Source organism: Nothoprocta perdicaria, unplaced genomic scaffold, assembly GCF_003342845.1.
Source record: "Nothoprocta perdicaria isolate Ctin4 unplaced genomic scaffold, notPer1 scaffold_135, whole genome shotgun sequence".
Taxonomy (NCBI): Eukaryota; Metazoa; Chordata; class Aves; order Tinamiformes; family Tinamidae; genus Nothoprocta; species Nothoprocta perdicaria.
The window spans coordinates 1803708-1824963 of record NW_020454483.1 but is presented as its reverse complement, the minus strand read 5'-3'; positions in this window follow the sequence as shown (position 1 = coordinate 1824963).

The window sequence follows — 21256 nt, the reverse complement described above, 5'->3', positions numbered from 1 at the left end:
TGGTAGAGTTACTACAGCACTTTCCCATATAATATTTAGAGTGTGTTGAGCAAATACTTTATAAAGAATCATCAACTTTAATTTTTTTCAGACTAATACTGAACAACCATAAGCTTAGAAAACAAACAAAAACTTTAATGTTCCTTAATATTGTACCGATGGACCTGTCTACCAAGTTATGGATATTTTGCACCTTACACTGCAATATTTTCTTCCAGCTTCACTGCCCAACTAAAGTTTTGAGCCTTAGAACTTAGACCTTACACAGAAGCCAATTTCACTTTAATAGGCTGATCCAGACTCAAAAGGCAGCATTGCCAATGACTTATCTGGGAATGGGATACTATAACTAGGAGAAAAGAATAACAGGGGAAAGCAGGCAGGAAAAGCAATCTTACCTCTTACAGTTATATCAGATAAARATAATAAACCTCACAGGCAAGACTCAGGAGGACCATACAGATCTTTCATAACTCTGAGCTCCCCAGCAGGCCCCTCCAAACTGTAGTGCTGCTTACCAGCAGCAATCCTCTCTGCTGATATCTGTACTGTTCACCTTTAATATTCAGGCAGTTATGGCCTTTGAATAAACTAGGATTTGGGAAAACATCAGTGCAGTTTAAAGGCAGCTTTACTGTGACATTCAGGTAGCTAGGGGGTTTCTGCTTTCGTGGGTACTCACCAGAATGCCACCCTGTGTGTGTAAATTCAATGAACTACACTAAACTGTATTACCAGGTAGCAATAGTTTCAGCAACCAAAATGTTTACTGAAATATTGCGTTCAATAGAGCAGAGTGTGTACTAATTTTATCACTGAAGATGGAACTGAGATTCACTAGAGCATGTCTGATTGCCCAAAGTCAAACAATAAGGCAGGACTAAAGCTGCTGCTGTTGAAATTTGTTTGCACTATCAAGTCATCCCTTCAATGTATCACTCACAGAATGCAGTTCACAAATACGTATGAAACTACCGKTAAAACAGTGTAGCATCAATGCCGTATAACAGATCTGTCATGGCATCAGGTTCAYGCTGCTCCTATTTTCCCTTTAAGCAAATAGGAGATATTTGGGTGATTTACCAATTATTTTTAGTATGTAATAGGTAATTTATTTGCAGGATAGTTTCAATTGTAAAGTGATTGTAAAACTAGCTCAGTTCATGCACTGGAAAAAAAAGAGAGTACAGTGACTCCTTACTGCCCTGCATTAGCTGTCATCATCAGCAGACTAAGTTACAGCAATACAAAGAACAGAAACAAATGAAAATGCCTATCCTCCTCCATACCTCACTAATGTATAGGCAAGGTAGGCATCTTTAGAAGGGATTTTTCTGCTTGAGTAACTTCATGCACTGAAGAAAATAGTATGGAAAATTTCACTTTACCTGTCATTTACTCCCATTACAGAATGTTAATAGTGATAAAAATTTCAAATTCATTTCAACATTGTATGCTTGAGTATTCCCAGAAGAGCTGATGTTTGAGCATTCCTAAATATTATTTCTTTAAAGCTATTTTGTAGGAGAAAGAGTGCAGTGATTTTCAAATGACTTCTCCTTTTTATTTTTTTCCTCCTCTCAATAATCAGATGTGCAAGAACTATAGAGTAGCAATAGGAGGCGAAGGAAATGGAGGAGACATATAAGCTGCCTGATGACCATTTTGATGACCTGTATATCTTCTATATATCAATTTTATAATCAAGGATTTTGATGACTTTTTATCTGTCCTTGGAACTTGTGTAGTTCAAGTGTCATAAAATCTACTTTCATTTACATGTAATTAATACCTTAAGTAGCGTTCTRAAATCCTGGGGAGTGACCGAGGTCTGTGCTAAGCAAAGGTGGAGAATTAACCACCCCAGATTGTTGTAATTTCAGAAAAGCCACAAAAAAAAAATCAATTCACAACATTTACTACACACTATGCTGGTAGACCCAGAAAAACAGATGCAAACACAATTCATTAATTCATTAAGATGATTCAGATATTTTAATAGGACTGACTGGCCATGGTGGAGGTGCTATATTATTGTTTTTAAACAAGATAATTATAGAGCTTCTTGTAATAAAACAAACACATTCTGAATTCCTTATTTTGTGCCTCTTCTTGTTGCCTACTGCCAATCACAGACCAGTTTGCGAATGACACATGTTATATTTGGTGACAAYTCTTTTTTTGTCAAAGCTCTAGAAGAAAATGAAAAGGTAGAACAATATTTCTGGTAAGAAATATTTGTGGTTGACATGAAATGCCTCATTTGACAATGACAAATGTCTCATGTGACAATAAAGAAATATTGGGTTTCTTTTCACAGTGAAGCCATTTCAAATAAAATCTATCTGAATACAGCTACATCACATTATGTCAGGAAGGGGAATGTGGGGAAATATTAAAGAATGAGGGACCATCTGCCAGAAAATCCCAACTCTGAGAATCCAGAGATCCAAAAGGACATGGAATTCAGTGAATTCTTAGGTAGATGCACAGTTTCTGTAGTTTAACAGAAAAAARATAATAGATAAGAGGTCTGGAAGATTACATGTAGAAGAAAGAAGCACCATGTAGAAAAAGTAAGAAATATAAAGTGATTTAATCTCATAAGTAGGATGAAATATCATGTTCCTACAAGTGAGYTAAAAAAATCCATAAATAATTACAAGGTTGCAGAAATGTTTTGCAGTGAGAAACTTGCAGTTAGTTCAAATCTTGTGCCCTTGTTCAAAGAAAACCAAAATTTAACAGCAGAAAAGGATTTTTGCAGGAAAAAAAAATGGACTTCAGTTGCTAATGGATTCCAGTTTAACAGAGAACAAAGAACTGATAACTAGAAAAAGAGATTAGGTATTTTATAATAAGAACTAAAGAACTATCTGCACATTTGAATGGGCATATTAAATGGTGATTCTGCATATATTGATACTTTTAAATTAAATTAAATTTCTCAAAGATGCCCATAGCACATTATCTGAAGTCACTCAAGCTTAAAATAACAATGTCATGCCGTTATCCCAGTATTCCTTCACAGTTTGGATATGGAAAACAATAAAATTCCCTTTATCAAGTTTGAAAAGAAAACATAAGATCTTAGGCTTCACAGTTGATTAATATCTGATCTACCATACTAAGATAGAGTTTGGGTGTTTATTAAACACTTAATGTCTTTTCTGTTTTAAGCTTGGGAAAATATCCTATATTAATMATTCATCAATTTGGTTACAGAAGAAAATATTAAAACATGTTGTGTTTTCTCACATAGATGAATTCCACTTGACAGCAAATCTCTACACTATATACATTCCTGTTACAATGGATTTCAGCCCTCAGTTCTACTTGCTTATTCAAAAGACTCCATAATCATACATTTTGATTGCTGCAACTTACACACACTTGTGCGCTAGCTGTCTCTTCAGGAGCAAAATTACATCACATGCTCTTAAGAAGCTTTTCTTCTCAGGTACAAATGTACAGGCATATAGAGTAACGTCGTAAGACAAAAAATTATTTACTTCTCATAATCAGTATACTTCACACCATGAAATCTCCTTAACAAAATTAAAAAAAAAAAAAAACAGAAATTAATAGTTTTATTGAGGAGTCTCCTCTACTCAGAGGCATCTTTGTTCTATTCGTTCTGCTCCTTTGAGATACTTTTAGTTTTGCCAGTAAGCAGGCTGGCCCAATGCCATCAAACCTTCAGCTGCTCTGTCAACATTACCTCGTGGACAGGACAACTGCTAAAATACTTTCTCAAAAAGCTACACTAAGCTACTGACCATTTAGATTTTGCCAGTTTAAAAAAAAGTAATAAGTATGGGTCATAACAAAATGAGTAAGCTATAATATGCATTGATACTGTTGTTCAGCCTCAAGAGAGACTGATTTTTAATAATAATAAATTTAAAATAAGTAAAATAATTTTAAAAAGAATTTAAGTTGTATTTTTTTTCCTATTAGCTATTAACTATTCCTGGAACTTCCTTAAGGACGACTCAAACTAAATGAGTTCTCTTCTAAAATTTTTAATTTGGAAAAGCAAGTAGTGGTAGTGGGAGGACTGTCAGGTCACAGAATCACAGAATCGTCAAGGTTGGAAGGGACCTCTAGAGATCATCTAGTCCAACCTTCCTGCTCCAGCAGGCACACCTAGAGCACATGGCACAGGGTGGCGTCCAGGTGGGTTTTGAAGACCTCCAGAGAAGGAGACTCCACAACCTCCCTGGTCAGCCTGTTCCACTGCTCTGTCACCCTCACAGTAAAGAAGTTCCTCCTCACCTGGAGATGGAACCTCCTGTGTTTCAGCTTGCACGCATTACCCCTTGTCCTATCACTGGCCACCACTGAGAAAAGATTGGCCCCCTCCTCCCTGCAATCTCCCTTCATGTATTTATACATGCTGATCAGATCCCCTCTCAGCCTTCTCTTTTCCAAGCTGAACAGGCCCAACTCACTCAGTCTCTCCTCATACGAGAGATGTCCCAGTCCCTTAATCATCTTTGTAGCTCTCTGCTGGACCCTCTCCAGGAGCTCCACGTCCCTTTTATACTGGGGAGCCCAGAAGTGCACCCAATACTCCAGGGGCGGCCTCACCAGAGCTGAGGAGAGGGCAGGATCCCCTCCCTTGACCTGCTGGCAAGATAAATCTGAAAGCATGAAGATTAGGTCTTCATTATAGATTTATTGAAGTCAATAGTCCAATAATCATAACATCAACTATCCTGATCACTACAGTTCTGCATTCAGGAATGACCCCCACCTAGGGCCCTTAAAAGCTGAAGTCCAACAATATTGGATTATGGCTATAATGTGAACTACCTAATGGTACATCATTATGATTTGCCATGGTTTACTTTTGTAATAACACCTTGGCAAACTACCCTTGCTGTAAAACTATTATCCAGAAAATATTTCTGGGATATAGATTACCCCTCAAAATCAGCAAATTCTTCAAAAATAATTTTACTTTGTTTACAATGATTACTGCCCTTTCTGTACAAGTGCATAGGCATTACTCCTCAGATGGAAATATATCTGAGAGTCCAAGAAATCACTTCCATTTTGTCTATTTTTCTGTTTCCTGAATATAGTACTTGAATCTGGGGAAAGTGGTCAATCTTTTAAATCTCAGCTAGATTCTTCACTAAACTGATTATACATATGCATTTGATTTGAATTTTGGCAAGGCTTCATATGTCATACTGTCAGTTTTTAGCATAAGGGGCAAAATAAAAAATATAAACTGATCGATGAGTTCCCCATAAAAACATACTGTCAACATTATTTTTTATTTTATGCCCTTGTTTTGGGCAATTGATATTGTCAGAAAGCTGAAATAAACTAAAATACAGTGACTGCTGCTTCCAATTTTTAAAGAATTTATTACCCAGACCCTGGAGAAACACTCTTCATTGTCTTAATGAGAGAATATGTTAYCCAAAGACTGGGTCTGAAATGAGAATCCATAGAGAGAAGTAATATTTGAAGTACAAGAACTGTAAGCTAACAAGAATAGTTTGTTTTATTTTGTTTTTCTTTTGGCTGAGAATAAATGACAGAATTCTTTAAAGTAGATAAAACGGTTTACTTCCTTTTTATTTCTCTATGAATTGCTTTCTTTTTATTAGTCTACTAACAAATCTATGTTCAACAATTAACACAATATATTTACAGTGGCTGTGTCTGTGAGAGTATTATTATTATTTTAAACATCTTTTGGAGCATAAATTGCTTTATTTCCTAAGTTGCAATATGTGTAGGCCAACATTTCCAAGAATAACACTAAGCAGCTCAATATTTCCTAATTCTTGCTCTGTTTTTTTTTTTCTTTCAAATTTATCTGCACCTATACAAAGTTAATACTCAAAATGCAACAAAGCAACAGAAAGAAGAAAAGTTCAGAGCTGTAAAGATTTCATGAAAGACATAATGCAGAMTTTAAATATTTGCATATAGGAATCATGTATACAAGCAACATAAGCAGGTATACCTGTAGGTCACATACTATGAACTGAAACATGACTTTCAATGTCTYCAAAATTATGGAAGCTATTAGAGATCATATAAAACAGCACTATTGCTAGTGCAAACTTCACATTAATGAACCTTCATTTTTTACGCATTGTATAAACAGCAGCAGCAGAAACTATACTGAATAATCATTAAAAAACTGGGGAAGATGATACCTAGACAGTGTGTTTTTAAATACTACTTCACTGTTCCTCTCACTAATATGTCTTGATCTTTCTTTATGGTTAAGACAGGCTTAATCAAAATCTTCGAGAATTCAAAAACACTGTTAGCATGAACAGGTTATGACAAAAACAAGTTAGTTGTAACTGTACCTTATGCAGGGAATAAAAGGGAAGCAAAATTACAATTCATTTCTTTATCTGCTGCAGTTTTTAAAATGGTGGAAACTAATGCCCCTCCATCACCACTCCATGCTTATAGCTTTTATATGCTTAAATTGATGAACAAAAAATTACAACTCCTCAGCAACACAGGTGCTTGAGGAGTTGCTTAAAAAAACACTTATTTTCACCTATTCCCTTGATTATTTAATAACTGAGGCCACTGATCACCATTTAAAAATCAAACTTCATAATTCGTAAGATCTAGAGTCAATTTTGACAAGAATACATGTGAATAAACACTAATGAGACTCTTACTTTCCACAAGGCATTACTGTGCAGAAACCCAACTACAGAAAAATCATTTGAAAGTTGATGGTAAAATTGAAATCAATAAGTTTCACTCAGATTAAATGCTCATAATTTTTTTCCCCTGAAGGCTTGTACATTTAAGCAATAAATTTGCAATGAGATATTTCTGATGGATAATTTGATATTGACTGCAGTTGCCACACCACTGAATAACAGCTAAACACAAATACATGCAGGGCATATGCACCTACTCTTGCATGTATTAAATCCAGTTGGCAATACATGTGTTAAGTTTAAAATCCAAGCATCAGGTTCACATCTATCTCCAGTTTTTCTAAAAGGGAGAAAATATGCAAATTTCTCAATGTACAAAGATGGAAGCTATGGATGCCCAGAGCAAACTACCAAAGCACAATGCCTCAAAGGATCTAGAAAATTCAGTGCAAAATGCTCTGAATGCTTTGAGGCCGCAGAAGACTACAAATTAAAATAACTTTTCCACTTAGCGTGGAAGTCAAGCCCTCTTTGCTGTATCCTCCCACAGCGAGTGTTTTGAAAGTAGACCTGACTGATAGTCTGGAGAGTTGAATCACGGGTTTTATGCCTCCATTTCTTGCCCTAACTTTTTCCATTTTGGCACACTTTTGCTGCATCTGTACCAAAGTCTTTAAAATCTAATATTTCTCATAGTATCGCTTAGTTTATCACAGTGTTGTATGGTTTTATTGCTGTAGCGACTAATGGGGCCTTCTGTAGGGAATGGGAAGTCAGAACTTGTGGGCTAGCAGAGGCCCAGGGCTGACCCATCACCTCCAGCAAGCCTGCAGCTCAGGCCTGACAGATGGGATCTGCTTAGAGTCTAGCTCATCGCACAAGTGCATGGTGATGAGGCAGGCCTGAGGTCAAGCTGTGAAGCCATCAGGGTGAGATCAGTGTCAGACCCACTGTGATTTACAGGCAGGACCGGTGCAACCAGGCAGGGCTGGRGTCAGTTCAGGAAGCAAGCCTACATGTCAGGCCTGGATCAACAAGGTCTGTAACCAGGCTGGGGAAGAGTCTGTGATGGAGCTTCAGACAGGGTCACCATAATGTGGCTGTGGCAGGGACTGGCAGTCCTGGACTGGCCTTGATGGAGGTCCTGGACCCATAGTTAGGGGTGGGGACAGACCCGAGGGCTAGCAAGGGATGCTGGTGCTCTCAGGGGTCATACCTGGGCACTGCTGACTTTGCAAGGGTCTGCTCCGCAAAGGCTCCCAAACTCCCCTGAAATTTTCCAGGTCATACTGGCTATGTATTGCGTATCCTACATGCTCTCTGTGAAAGYTGCTTTACTTTAGCCATGATACCACCACTAAATCCAATCAAGTTAGAACATTTTTCTGTTCTAACAGACCACAGACAGACCATACACTTCAGCAGCATACTTTTCGCTCTCTGATTTGATGCTCAGAGCATCCTGCTCTCTTGTAGCTGCTTGATTAGAAATCATTGCCCTCTAAATGTTCTTTAGGCAATCTTCTTGTTCCCTTCAGAGGCCTTAGCTAGTTATGATAACCGCTTGCTCACAAAGTCAAAATAGCCCTCAGAAGGTTGCCTGCTGGTTATCTGCCACTTAAGAGACTAAGTCCAGTCTTTGGTGGAAATTTTTCCTTCATTAACCATAAAGTCTATGAACACCATGAAAATAATATATCTGTTTCAGAATAGAAATACAAGTACTGAAATCTCATCTTAACTTGAATTTTACTCCTGTACAAAACATAAATTGCTTTAAATTAATTAAGTATGAAGCATTATTTATAAAAAAAGTCATGTTTGTCACAAATKAAAAATAGGAATATTCCTTTATATTTCTTTTAAGAATTAACAGTTCTTGTGACTTTTATGTGACCTAACACAGACATGTTTATTAAAGCCTTCCATTATTTTAGAAGTGATCAGTCATGATCTTAGAAATGATTACTATTCCTAGATTTCTTCTCCTCAAAAATGATCAGTCCTTTATTAACAGAATAGATAAAACTACCTATCCAGTCAATGATTAATCATTTGGCAAAGCCTCTTAATAAGGAATCAGCTACATGGCATTAATTGGCATTGACAATTCTCTGTTTCTGGAATAATATTAAATTTAAATTTAATTAAGAAAATAAAATTTGGTTATGTTTTCCAAAGAGTCATCTGATTTTCATTAGATCCATATGTCTAATTACTCCATGCACTAATTATATTGGTGGAATGCTAGAGCTGTAAAATAAATGAGAAGTGTTCAAAGAGAAACTAGATAATTGTTCTGTTATTTAACACTGAAGGTAACTGCTTTTTAAGAAAACATCTATCCATCCCACAGGAAACATTTTTGTGTTTTACAATGGTTCACATAAGTGGATTGGAAAACTGTGCCCCTCGCTCTGTTACTCAGACTTCCRCTTTAACTAAAACAGGGTCACGACGTCTATTAAGTGTAGGGAAAACTCTCTCAAGCATCTGAAATTATTCAGTGACCTTCATGACATTCAGCTAATCAAGGCTATACTCTAATTTCTGTGTAATCTTCATTAATTAAGGGGGTCAAGCTTCTCCCTGAAGACCAAGTTGCAATATCTTCAAGATGTGATGCAACAATACAGAACCACAGTGACTGAAAGATTTCTAGCAGTGAGAACGTAAGAAAAAAAAACTTCAGGGTCAAAGAAAATGAAAAAAAAAAATACCATTCAGGCCTAATTTTGAACTGTGAGAGAAATGAAGTCTGTCTTTAAGCTCTTTTCCATGTCAAGCACTTCCTTCCTGTTTAACTAAACAAGCAGCCACGCCACTGCAGTGTCTTCCTGCAGAAAATCACTTGGTATGCATATTCCAGCTCTATCCAAGAAACAAGAAAACTGGGAAGACCACCCCAAGCAGCAAACGAAAAGGAACAAGATGCTTCAGAGGAACRGTGATGCAATTGCTTTGTGAAAAACCCCAAAGGTCTAAACTTGCCATCCTACTAAAAATTCTCTAGTCAACAATCTGCTTGCTTGTTGTGGCCTCCAGACTTTTCATGACTAATTATTTTGCTGAGTAAAAATCCCAGATGAAAACTGAGGAACTGATGGCCAACAGAGACAAATAAGAAACAAGGGATTCTAGAGGAAGTGGCTGAAGAAAGTACACCTTAACTTTCATTCTGCAAGCATTACTACTAAACATCATGTAAATAATTCCAACCTGTCAATCTTAATGCACAGAATACTTATCCAAAAAGCCAAAACAAATCATCTTTCTCAGAATGACACATCTGTATTGAGCAAAAGCATGCAATATGGTGCAATRGGACTGCTTGGGAAATAAATATATTTTTTAAAAAATATTTACAATGTAACAACCAAAATATAAAATTCCCATAATTGTACTTAGAAAAGAAAGCAGCCTGCCTACACTGGATGTAAAGGAAAATACTGCATAGCAGGGTCCAGTTTAGGAAAGCCCCTGTTTCTAAAGTATGTGCTTATTTTATACTCATGAGTCTGAACTCAAGCCTTTCTTAATGGAAAACTCACTGATGTTTCAAAAACTAAAGACTTATAAGACTTCTATGTGATGTTCCTGGATTTGATTTTAAATATTTTGTTTCTACTAGCTATATTACAATAGTAAGTTTTCTTAATGTTCTGTATGGTGAAGAAGCTGATCATGTGGAACTATAATAAGTCAATGGCTAGGAGTAAATACCTTTTCATCACTCATTTATGCATTCTTCCTTTTTATACATACACACACAGCTATATACATATATAAACACACATACATATAAAGATATTTTTATCATGAATAGCAAGTGGTTTCATGTTCAAATCTGTATTGTCCTGTCTCTCATATTGTCATTTTTCTTTTGACTTCTCTCTTCTTTTGCAGTCGTTCAGAGGTAAGATGGGAGAGAATTTGGCCTGTGGAAGGAMACAATCCGATCATTTCAGAGAGCAAAAACCAAATATGTTGTATAATTTATCTGGAGCCAAAAAGATGATTAGCATAGCTTCGTTGGTATAGTAACTAACCCTGAAGAAAGCTGCTTACAAATCTTTTTTTTTTTAATTTTCACGGCAGAAGTAAAATATATATATTACTTGAAAACAAATTTTAGCAAAACACTTTCTAGCTTAAAAAAATCCAGAAATACAAAAATTTAAATTCAAAAAGATTTTTAGTTCCTGTGTAATAAATGACTAATTATAATTTTTTTCGCCAAAACTAAAAAATATTACTCTCACATTCTTGTCTCTCAAGAGAGAATTTCTCAAGCTGTGCATTGGTGAACATAATCACAGATCACATATAGACAAATAAAATATTCTGTCAGGAAAATCTGGTACTTTTAAAAAATATTACACCATATTTATTTGAAGGGTCCCTACATAGCATTTTCCTTTATATCAGCCTTTCTTTAACCAGATATCTGTCTTCTTTCCCTCACAAATTTTCTTTCCCCTTTTGTCTTTTAAAATAAGTTTAAAAACCTGTTTCTCCTTTCCTGCTTTTCTTCCCATCTCCTTTTCCTTGCCTAGGCTATCACATTCTCTTTATAATTTGGCAAAGTGTCCTTTCCATTAATACCTACATTAGAAGGCAGAGGTATTCTATGCTCTTCCAATGTTCCCTGCAAAGGTGTATGAATTCAAGCTGTTTCCTGGAGTAATAATGGGTCTTTCATGCAAGTTACATTTGATATTGATATTGATATATATATTTCTTAGACACCTCCATGACAAAATTGGTGTCAGGCAAACAACATTTGTGAAACCCGGACAGTGAAAAATTTTTTGTTGGTATTAAGAATATGCTGCCTGGTATTTAACAAGTATTTGGTTGCAAGCCTATGCTTCTTAGGTTGAGGGAAAATTACCAGGGATGCAACAAGTTCTACTTCCACAAGTAACCTCTGTTACTGCTTTCCCTTTGGAGAGTAGTTCACAGAATCATAGAATGCTTAAGGTTGGAAGGGACCTCAGAGGTCACCTAGTCCAAACCCCCTGCTCACGCAGGGTCACCTAGAGCACGGGGCACAGGGCTGCGTCCAAACGGGTTTTAAAGATCTCCAAAGAMGGAGACTCCACRACCCCTTGGGGCAGCCTGTTCCAGTGCTCTGTCACCCTCACTGTCAAGAAGTGTTTTCTTAAGTTCCTGTGGAACTTTTGGTGCCTCAGCTTGTGGCTGTTTCCTCTAGTCCTATCACTGTCCACCACTGAAAAGAGACCGGCCCCCTCCTCCTCACTGCCTCCCTTGAGGTATTTATACACGCTGATCAGGTCCCCCCTCAGCCTTCTCTTCTCCAGGCTGAACAGGCCCAGCTCCCTCAGCCTTTCCTCATAGGGCCCTGATCATCCTGGTAGCCCTGCACTGGACTCTYTCCAGCAGCTCCACATMCCTCTTGTACTGGGGAGCCCARARCTGGACRCAGTCTCCAGATGTGGCCTTACCGGGGCTGAGGAGAGGGGGACGATCACCTCTCTCGACCTGCTGGAGATGCTCTTCTTAATGCACCCCAGGATCCCGTTGGCCTTCTTGGCCACCAGGGCACACTKCTGTCTCATGGTCATCTTGTCATCCACCATGACACCCAGGTCCCTCTCTGCRGGGCTGCTCTCCAGCAGTTCCACCCCTAATCTGTACTGGTGTCCGGGTTTATTCCTCCCCAAGTGCAGGACCCCGCACTTGCCCCTGTTGAACTTCATGAGATTTCTAATGGCCCAGTTGTCCARTCTGTCCAGGTCCCTCTGCATGGCAGCACARCCCTCAGGGCTATCAGCTCCCAGTTTGGTATCATCAGCAAACTTGCWGAGGGAGCACTCCAGCCCTTCATCCAGGTCWTTAATGAATAAGATGAACAGGACCGGACCGAGGACCGACCCCTGGGGGACACTGCTAACTACARGTCTCCAACTGGACACCGCGCCACTGACTRCCACTCTCTGCACCCTGCCACTGAGCCAATTCCTAATCCACCTCCCCATCCACTCATCTAYCCCACACCTTCGGASCTTACCCAGAAGGATGCTGTGAGGGATGGTGTCAAAAACCTTGCTGAAGTCCAGACAGATGACATCCACCGCTCTGCCCTCATCTATCCAGCTAGTCACTCCTTCATAGAAGGCAATCAGATTAGTCCAGCATGATTTCCCCTTGGTGAATCCATGCTGGCTACTCCTGAGCACCTTCTTCTCCTCCATGTGTCTGGAAACAGCAGCCAGGATGAGSTGCTCCATCACTTTCCTGGGGATGGAGGTGAGGCTCACCAGCCTGTAGTTGCCCAGGTCCTCCTTCTTGCCCTTTTTGAAGACCGGAGTGACGTTGGCTTTCTTCCAGTCCTCCGGCACCTCCCCCGTTCTCCAGGACCTTCCAAAGATGATGGCAAGCGGCTCTGCTATGATATCCACCAGTTCCCGCAACACCCTGGGGTGCATCCCATCAGGGCCCATGGATTTGTGGGTGTCGAGTTTCCTTAGGTGCTCTCTGACCCACTCTTCCTCTACCCAGGGCAAGCCTTCCTCTCTCCAGCTCACTTCTTGTGTCCCTAGGGCCTGGCATTMTAGAGGGCTGCCCCTGACAAACATTGAAGCAAAGGTGGCRTTCAGCAGCTCTGCTTTCTCCSTGTTTTCCATAACCAGGGTACCCACCCCGTCCACTAGTGGASCCACATTCTCCCTGACCTTCCTCTTGTTGTTAATATATTTGAAAAAGTTTTTCTTGTTGCTCTTAACATCCGTTACCAGATTCAATTCCAAATGAGCCTTAGCTTTCCTTGTAACATCCCTGCATTCCCTGACAGCGCTCCTCTATCTCTCCCAAGGGGCCTGTCCTTTCTTCCACATTCTGTATACTGCCTTCTTCTGCTGGAGTTTTGCCAGGAGCTCYCTGCTCATCCAYGCAGGTCTCCTGCCCCCTCTGCCTGACTTCTTRCGCACAGGGATGYRCTGYTGCTGGGCATGGAGGAAATGCCACTTGAAAACTAACCAGCTCTCCTGGGCCCCTCTTCCTTCTAGAGCCCTAGCCCATGGGATCTTTCCCAGCAGGTCTCTGAAGAGGCTAAAGTTGGCCCTCCTGAAGTCCAGGGTGGCAAGGCTACTTACTGCTCTGCCTCCTCCTCGTTGGATCCTGAACTCCACCAGCTTGTGATCACTGCAGCCAAGGCTGTCCCCGACCTTCACATCTTCARCCAGGCCCTCTCTGTTTGTCAGTACGAGGTCCAGCAGCCCACTTCTCCTTGTTGGCTCCTCCACAACCTGCGTCAAAAAGTTGTCATCGACGCACTGCAGAAACTTCCAGGACCATTTGTGCCTCGCTGTGCTGTCTTTCCAGCTGATGTCAGGGTAGTTAAAGTCCCCCATGGCAACCAGGGCCTGTGGCCATGAGGCAACTTCCAGCTGCCTGTAGAAGGTCTCGTCAACCTCCTCCTCCTGGTCAGGTGGCCTGTAGCAGACACTCACCACAGTGTCTCCCACATTGGCCTGCCCTTTAACCCTTACCCACAAGCTCTCCACCCKCTCATCATCCATTCCCAGGTTGAGCCTCATGCATTCCAGTTGCTCTCTCCCATACAGAGCAACTCCACCACCTCGCCTTCCCAGCCTGTCCTTCCTAAAGAGCACATAGCCTTCCATGACAGCGCTCCAGTCRTTAGAGCTATCCCACCACGTTTCTGTGATTCCTATGAGATCGTGGTGCTGGGACCACACATGGATTTCCAGCTTGTCTTGCTTATTCCCCATGCTTCGCTCATTGGTATATAAGCACTTCAGGGAGGTAATCGAGCCTAAACTTTTCCCAGGAGGCATGAGAGAGGACCCTCTATAATCATGTCTTAGCCATACTTTCCCACCACCATAGGCCTGTTGGATGGCCATTGACTTAGGTTGTATGGGATTGATTGCCCATCCTGTTCCCCCTTGCTCTGTTTAAAGCTCTCCTATCAAGATTGGCAAGTCTATTAGCAAACACAAGCCTGCTCTTCTTGGTGAGATGGATCCCATCACGCTCCACTAGCTCGTGGTCATCAAACAGAGTTCTGTGGTCGTAGAATCCAAAACCTTGCTGCCAACACCAGAGGTGCAGCCAGGTTGATGTCAAATATCCGTTTTCTTCTATTTGAATCCATTCCCCTCATTGGAAGGATGGAGAAGAGCACTACCTGGGCTCCCATCTCTTTTACAGCCACCCCTAAGGCTCTGTAATCTTGCTTCATTTTGGAGAATTTCCCCATGGCATCATTAACACCCACGTGAAATAGCAGCAGGGGATAATAGTCAGTGTTTCAGACCATCCGAGGGAGCCTCTTTGTAACATCCCTTATTCGAGCCCCTGGCAAGCAGCAGACCTCCCTGGATAAGGGGTCAGGTATGCAGATGTTAGCTATAGTTATCTATAGTTAGCTGCAGATAGTTAGCTAAAAATGTAAAATTGAAGGTGTAATCCTTATGCTTTAATATTGTCAGGAGTGTGTTTGGAGCAACCCAGGGAGCAGTGTATATAGCTTAAGTGGCAAGAAAAAATGTATCTGTCACCTAGCAGAGAAAATACGGGCTGTGAAAGTCATAAAATATCAACAGTGTTAATATGTTTGAATACTGGCTTTTTTGTTAGTGCAGGTAGAGCCACAGAATCATATCCTGGCCAAGAGAGAGAGAGCTAAAGACTGGAAGAGAGCATCTTTCTCAGTTACTTTCACARATTCTCTTTGTGTTGACCAATTTGCTGTAACTGATTGCATGCAAAGGTCAGCACTGCCCCACAAGCTCAACTGCCTTGGTTCCAGTTTGAGTCCTTCCAGAAAACTATATAAAAAGAAGGGAGGAAAAAGAGGAGGCAGGGAAACCCTTAGACCTTACCCAGTGATCTGGGTAATGATCTGCCTAAGCATCTGTTATGTAAAACAAGAATAATAAGAAAACAAGCATTTCAAAATTACTGCTGTTGTATTCCCTCTATCAACTTTTTACTTAGTTTTGACAAGTTGAAACATTTGTATGGACTTTCATCAGTTCAAATAACTTCAACTTAGCAATAAGTATTTTACAGTATACTAAAAGCAAACAGAGTAGGAGAGATTTGAGGTTCATTGATAAACAAGAAAGAATTTGCACAACAATGTAAAGATGTAGATCCAGAAATATATGCACAGGCTGTCTAGCAGATCTTTTTTTTTTTTTTTTTTCCAAATTTCTTATTTAAAAATATTTGAAATTTTGCAATTAGAAACCAGGAAAGTAAAAATGATAAAACCAAGCCACCAAATTGTAAGGAAAGGCCATACTGTAGATGTCTAACACTAGCAACCAAGAAGGAACATTGCTAGCTCTGTTCTCTCATTTTTTTCTCTATTGATGAACATTTTATATACATAAAAAAAGAGGAAGTTTAGCAAAAAGCTAAAACCCCAATTCTCTTGATGTAGAGACAGATCTATTCTCCAGTTGGTAACTGTATATACACCTTTTCAGAGCCAAAATGAACAGGCGATTTTGATAACCATGTCTTTCTTTGTTGCAACTTTGCAACAAGGAAGTGCCAAATTGCCCAGACTTATGTAATATACGATTCCACAGTTGGTCACTTTGAGAGGAAAAAAAAAAATGAGGAAAGGAAGCAAATCTTTTTTTGCAGATACATATTTAAATTATTTTATGTGAGGGGAAAAATAAGAGAGATTAACTATACGTATATAAATATTATCAATAAATATATAAATATTATCAGTGGCCCTCCAGCACCACTTACAAGACCCATTCTTTTACAGAATGCTTTTGCTTGAGGCACAACCACCACAGCTAATAAGCTCTGAACCATTAATTATGACAAATCTTCTCTGTCTTAACACTGACACGTTAGCCCCCAGGTGTAGTCTAGCAGTGTTTCCTGGTACCACTGTTAACATGCTTGCACCAGCTCTGTCTATCCCCATGAATTGCTGATGCTGGGGGAGGTAAACACAAACTCCCTCATAGAGCCCCATACTTCTTAAGCAGAATGATTTTTTTTTGGTTCAAGTTTCTACACTTTACTCTCTTCTGACACCGACATTATGCAGTTCCTTTCTGTGCAAATTCGGTATGGTACAAACATGACACCTGTTCCCCAGTGCCACCTATTTTGGAATATAAAAACTGAAATGCTGCTCTTGAATACAGAGGAAGGACAGGGAGGGATGGGAAACAGCACCTATGCACAACAGGGCTGTGGAAACACAGACAATCACTATATTACAAACAATTTCCCAGAATGGCTCAAATTAATGGAGTGCTAATGGGTACCTGCTCTGAGACAGATTCCCAATAACATTAACAGGAAAAATGGGTATCTGAAGCACATTTGTAATACAACTAGTAATTCGCTACAATATAGATTTACAGATTGGATGCTTACTCTTAGGCTGGATTTGCCTGGAAGTAGTAACAAGGATAGTTTAAACAAGGATAGTTATTAGGGAAAGTTTCAACTGCTTGGATCTTTTCAATACAAGTATCTTCCATTCCCATAGCCTGAAGATTTTAAGTAATTTTAAAAGTTGCTAAATTACTGTTGCTTTGAAATTATGAGACTACTGATTTTTGCTGTGCAGAGTCACAGTTACTCATCACCTCTGTATATTCAGCCTACTACTTAAATTYTCAAGCCTCATGTGTGCTAATGATTAATGGCATTTTTATAAGATTGATTAGCTAATGAAAGGATATTGCTGGTATATTATTCCTTCTTGCTTAAAAAGGTCTGATTACCTTATTCAGGAATAAAACAGTGTGAATTAAGCAACCAGTCATACCATACTGACAGTAAAGAGTTAAGCTCAACAATCTAGGATGTGTGTTTTTTATTGAAACAAAATATTCAATCAACTCTGGCAAAAATTCATATAAATATGAATATACATAAAAATGCATGTCTGTATATATAGGCAGAAGCCTGCATTTATTGACAAAATAAGAAAGTAAAGAGCTTGTAAAATCACAGAATCAAAGAATATTCAGGGTTGGAAGGGACTTCTAGAGATTATCTAGTCCAACCTTCCTGCTCCAGCAGGCACACCTAGAGCACGGKGCACAGGGYKGCATCCAGGTGGGTTTTGAAGACCTCCAGAGAAGGAGACTCCACAACCTCCCTGGKCAGCCTGTGCCAGGGCTCTGTCACCCTCACAGTAAAGAGGTTCCTCCTCACCTGGAGATGGAACTCCCTGTGTTTCAGCTTGCACGCATTACCCCTTGTCCTGTCACTGGCCACCACTGAGAAAAGMTTGRCCCCCTCCTCCCTACAATCTCCATTCACGTATTTATACATGCTGATCAGATCCCCTCTCAGCCTTCTCTTTTCCAAGCTGAACAGGCCCAACTCACTCAGYCTCTCCTCATACAAGAGATGTCSCAGTCCCTTAATCRTCTTTGTAGCTCTCTGCTGKACCCTCTCTAGAAGCTCCACATCTTTTTTATACTGGGGAGCCCAGAAGTGCACCCAATACTCCAGGGGCGGCCTCAYCAGAGCTGAGGAGAGGGCAGGATCCCCTCCCTTGACCTGCTGGCAACACTCCTCCTGATGCGAAATCTGTATCAAATATTGCTTGCTTTTCTCTATTTCCTTTATAATTTTTTCTTTTTTGCTCTAGAATTAATTCCGCCCTTAACTAATAAACATCATTTCAGCTTTTTTTTTTTTTTTTTAATAAATCTTGCTGCTGATTCCCTGCATTATTATTAGGTGCAATTGTTGATTTACTGAATACTTACTCCCTTTTGTTTTGAGGGTTGATCAGTAATGTACAAGTAAAACTAAAAAATGACTCTTTTGTAGAAATTTGAGGAGTATGGTACACACAATTTTTAAGAAATTTAAGAAAATACAGTAATTTAGTTATTAGTGGGTTTGGCAAATAGGTCACCCTGCAGGAGGGGTTCCCTGTAATGATTTTCTACTCAACCATTTTCTTYCTTTATCTCCTCACTCTCAGAAAAGTAGAAAAACTATCCACTGAAAACTACCTAAATTATATTATTTATCTCAATTATTTGTTTTGTAGAGAGAAAACTGCAGAAAAAGACTGTTCATGGTAACAGAGTAACTTTTACAATGCACTCAGATACAGCAATAGGAGGAACATACKCTTTGCACATCCTAACTACACATTTCCCCCAGTCAACCATCATGCAGTTATTCTCTCAGATAAAATCATCAGCCCTTTCTGATTATTCTCAATACTATTCACATGCCATTACCAATGGCTAGCCCATAGTTTCAGAAAGGAACTGGCATATGAAATACCAATCTGCCAATTACAGTCCTGATGCTTACAGGATTTTAAAGCAGCAATTGCTTCTCTTTGGTTTTGCCTTCGGAAAAATATGACAGTTTGGCAACTTTTTTCTCAGTAATGAATCTCTTGAAAAAGAGTAAGGGTTTTTTTTTTTTTCCCTCTATATTTTCAAATTGCATTCCAAGTTGCTAAAATACAAAGGAAATAGAGAGGAAAGCCCTACTATCATGACAAGACGTGACATCTCTTAGAAAAGAAGTTCCTCTACCACTGCTATGTCTCCAGTTTTGTATATTCCTAAAGTTTGGCAGACTTGCTGAAAACTTTGGATTTATTATTACTAAAGTAGAATTAGAGAATATTGGATTCAGAATGATATTACATATAGCCAGGTACTATTGAAGAAAATCTGCAACCTTGGCCATGAGTACAGTTTCAGCATGTAGCACTTCACTTCTGTAATGCTCAGGGAGATAGCTGCGTAGAGCTTTCTGTACAGGAGCAGTCCTGTATATTAAAAATTGGGTTCCTTAAAAATCAAAAAATGTGTGCATTTATTTTTTCCTCAGTATGTCAGCATTATTGAAGCCTACTCTTTCAATGAACCACTTATAATTTAGGAAGGCATAAAACGAACTGCATTTACTATATATCCTATATTCTTTGTCTCTTTTACACTTAAATATTTACGTTTAAGTACTTAAGGGAGAACTTTCTTCACACTTTTTATGTAATTGAGAAATTACATGCTGCATTTTTGTAAATTAATGGTGAATTTTATGAAAAATTAAATTTATACCACGCATGACAACTACCATTTAACAATGGTTAACCATTTAATAATGGTTAACCATTTAACAATGGTTAACAGTGGTTACTTTCCAAGTTTTTAGCATTCTAATGTATCACTCATGAAAGTCATTGTATTGTACAGGAAAATTTAACAATTAACATCCCAAAAACATAAGCATTATAGGTTTAACTTTTAGAACTTGTCTTTTACAACTTGATTTTAAATGGTATTTGAAGTTTATTAAATATTCTGAAATTCTTGGGGATTTCATTGTGGCTTTAAACATTTTGCTCAAGCATTCAATTTAATATAGACTAAGCTGCAGAAGCATACAAATCAATAAGGAAATTTTGAATATTACCAAATACATTTTCAAGCTATTTTTTTATACAGCAATTATTAAACTCTTTGCTGCTACATATCTTATTTATTAGCTATATGGTAAATCATGTGGCTGACAGAAGATATTTTGCTCTTATAATTCACCCTAAAGATGTTCTAATCATCTCAACTATTTCAACAGCAACACACAGTAGTATGCAAACAGATTATACAGAAAAAGAATGTTTTCCTCAGGCTAGCAGGATGAGAAAATGGTTTGTAGGRACCACTCACCTTCAGTAATCAGCCTCTTCAGGAATATGGTAGCTTTGAAATGAAAATGGCAAACTGGCATATGCTTTCATAAATATCCCTCAGTCTTAACAGAATTTCAAAGTTTAGCTTTAAGAGCTAATTACTGCAAGTTTTATCTACTATAAACTCATAGCTACAAATACATCCTGTTACCTGAGAGGTCAATGTAACTCATTTAAATGCACCAATTTAATCTGCAGTTGAAGAATGAAGGGATATAACTGGTTTTTTTTTTTTTTTGCCTAAAATAAATTCCTCTAGCAGCAACATATTTTTTTAAATCACTCTGATCACTGGTTTATATCTGCAAAAACTAGGACAACTGTACTTAGCCATGTACTAGGCCAATACAGGATTAATTACTGGTGTACTTAAAAAGAAATGGCAGTGGCTAATTTTCTGTCATATAGATTTTTATCATCCATATCTAAGTTAGAGCATTTTGCCATATTTAAAATATCCAAATCCCAAAAGTCTTCATCTGCTTCTAAGAGAAGGAGAGAGCAAACATATTCTGACTAAGATCAGCACCCACGCTTTTTCCAATGTCAGCATCAGGTCTGTAACGAGGATCTGCGATGAGATTCTATCAACAGGCAATCAAAACTTCATCATAATCAGATAAATGCCAGTGGAAAGGCATAAAATTCTGGGGAGTGAGAGGGAGGAAGGGAACTGTTCTTTTCTATAGTCCACATTTCCTAATCAATGCAGCATTTTCCATTATACTTTTCTACAGCATTTAAAAAAATAAATAAAAATAAAGAGTGATTAATACTTAACCACAGGAACTTCCCTGAGTTTTTACTATATCCCAGTGGGCCACAGCTCTTTCCATGCAGCATTTCCAAACAGTCTACAGTTTTTCACCCGTATAGCTTTTCT